The sequence below is a fragment of the Myotis myotis genome, unplaced genomic scaffold (genome assembly GCF_014108235.1).
Source record: "Myotis myotis isolate mMyoMyo1 unplaced genomic scaffold, mMyoMyo1.p scaffold_m19_p_5, whole genome shotgun sequence".
In the NCBI taxonomy this organism is placed as follows: domain Eukaryota; kingdom Metazoa; phylum Chordata; class Mammalia; order Chiroptera; family Vespertilionidae; genus Myotis; species Myotis myotis.
In genome coordinates, this window is record NW_023416357.1 from 74,066,728 (window position 1) to 74,069,741 (window position 3,014).

The 3,014-nt window shown below is 36.4% G+C and overlaps 1 pseudogene; it reads right to left on the bottom strand.

Annotated features, from left to right (window-relative positions):
• Positions 1-2,509: 2,509 nt before the first annotated feature.
• On the bottom strand, positions 2,510-2,753 carry LOC118655771 (annotated as a pseudogene).
• Between the last annotated feature and the right edge of the window lie 261 nt (positions 2,754-3,014).

Consider the following 3,014-nt stretch of genomic DNA (forward strand, 5'->3'; position numbering starts at 1 on the left):
ATTATAGGGGTGCCAGAAGAAGAAAGAGAGCAAGATATTGAAAACCTATTTGAAGAAATAATGACAGAAAACTTCCCCTACCTGGTGAAAGAAATAGACTTACAAGTCCAGGAAGCACAGAGATCCCCAAACAAAAGGAATCCAAAGAGGACCACACCAAGACACATCATAATTAAAAAGCCAAGGGCAAAAGACAAAGAAAAAATCTTAAAAGCAGCAAGAGAAAAAAAGGTCAGTTACCTACAAGGGAGTACCCATACGACTGTCAGCTGATTTCTCAACAGAAACTATGTAGGCCAGAAGGGAGTGGCAAGAAATATTCAAAGTGATGAATACCAAGAACCTACAACCAAGATTACTTTATCCAGCAAAGCTATCATTCAGAATTGAAGGTCAGATAAAGAGCTTCACTGATAAGAAAAAGCTAAAGGAGTTCGTCACCACCAAACCAGTATTATATGAAATGCTGACAGGTATTCTTTAATAAGAGGAAGAAGAAAAAGGTAAAGATACAAATTATGAACAACAAATACATTTCTATCAACAAGTGAATCTAAAAATCAAGTGAATAAAAAATCCGATGAACAGAGTAAACTGGTGAATATGATAGAATCAGGGACATAGAAAGGGAGTGGACTGACAATTCTCAGGGCCGGGGGGGAATGGGGTGTGGGTGGTGTGGGAAGAGACTGGACAAAAATCGTACACCTATGGATGAGGACATGGGGGGGGGGGGATAAGGGCAGAGGGTGGGGTGGGAACTGGGTGGAGGGGAGCTATGGGGGGGAAAAAAGAGGAACAACTGTAATAATATGAACAATAAAGATTTATTTTAAAAAATGATGATGTAGCATTAGATTTATTAACAGGAAAATTCAAAGTTATATTATTAAGTGAGAAAGCAAATCCCTTGGTCCCTTTATTTTTTGCAATAGATATGTATAACAAAAAGTCAGGAGCTACATTAAAATAAGAACATGTTTATATGTGGCAGTTATATTTTGAGTGATTTTTTTTCTTTCTCTGTATAGTTTAACATATATATATATATATATATATATATATATATATATATATATTATGCTTACAATTTTAAAAAATCTCCACTTTATCTTATTTACATCCTCTTGCTCAGTTTTAGAAATAGCAAACAACATGACTACAAGTCAATTTATCTAATACTGAAAATCCCAATTACCACTTGACACCTAACTGTTCTCTCCTCTCTATTTGGGAACATCTGATTTTTAAATTTCAATTTCTAACTTTCCCTTGACCTGTGAAACACAAGAAATAAATGGGAGTGATAGAACAGTGACGGGTATTTATGTTTCTTTTCCTTCCCAACACTTCTAGCAAAGTTCTGCTAGAAATACATAGAGTATTTACTCAATAAACACTGCTTCAGTTGCCGGGTCACAAGGACTCCTGAAATTTTGCAGAGTTGTACATAATAGTCTGATATCTATTTAAGGGCTAAGTAGGGTTTTCTTAAAAAAAATGAAATAGATGATACTTCTTGGGTTATCTAAAAAAGTGAAAAAATTATACTTCTCTGAGGTTTCTTCTAGATCGAATTAAAACTAAACAGAGTTAAACTATAATGTATAGGAAGGAGGGATTTCTCTCATTTGAAAAGACATAATTTATAAAACAGAAAAGTCATCAGAATGATAAAACAGTTATTCTTCTGCATTATTTAACAATAGTGAAGTATGACAATGTGAATTTGGCAGCATTTTATGACTGAGTTCAGAGAAGCCTTAAAGCCTTTTTCTTGTCATTCAGTGAGAAGGTGTCCGGCATTAATCAGTAAGCAGGCAAGGTGGAAGGCAGTGTTTTTAGCTTGTTTAGAAGGTGACCAGGGCAGGGGCGTGTTCATCTTGTACACTTGTGCCCTATGACTATATATATATATATTATCCATCACCATCCAAATTTTAAAATATAATTCAGGTCCTTGGATATACTGGATACATTGCCAATTCTTTGCCAGTGACTCATCTTTGACTAGAGAACTCACTACATGGCAAAGTTTTGATATTCTTATCTGTAATGTATAATTCTTTTTTTTTTTTCTAACAAAAAATATTTTAATGTAGGAATTAACGTATGAACATTACATTAGTTGGTAAAATTCAGGTTATAGATATAAGATAAATATCAAATAATATTCTTCTGGCTTAGTGGAAACATAACAGTTGTGATAGTCATGCTTAGCACCTTGGTTAAATAATGAGAGGAATGGACAGGGGTATCAAAGAGGTATGCAGAGATTTAACAGTTCCCATAATCCTTAGTCCTTCTGAGTAACTCCACATGGGAAATATGTGACAAATATCCTGTAATATGGTGGCTTCAGTCTGTCAGTGTCCATTAAATATATGGAATATATACATTAAGTATATGGAATCTATGGACAGTAAGGATTCTCTGTCCCAACACTTCCTCAAATTCAAAAGACATTTACTTCCTAAGAATATGGCAAACAGTCTTCATTTCAAACCAGTCAGTCCGTTTCCATGGCAACACTTCGGGATTCCTTGGCTGCCATAAGTCGCATCAATTGACTGTGGAATTTCTCAATGTCCTTTACATCTTGAGCTTGGTCTGTTCTATACACCAAGCAAATTAAATCACCTGTTACTTTAATACACAAACTCCCATCAGAATGCCTATATTTGAGAACCACACGTGCCTTCATAAGGTCGGCAAGGTAGACTGAACTCCTCGCATGTCTGGAACTGCGGCATCGTGGGCCCCTGTCAGAACCGGAGAGGGAGGCAAGGCCAAGACCCAAGCCCGCGACCCGGCCCACCTACCCTCCTACCTCCCGCCGCCACCACCTGACACCCCAGCCCAGCCGACCAAGATGGTCAGTAATGTATAATTCTTAAAGAATTAAAGTTTAGTTTAGACTGCTAGGCTGAACCGTAAATTGTATGATGTCATTTAAGTATATGTTGCATTTATTGCTATGTTCTTTAGGTGGTGAAGGAATTCTTCATTTTCAC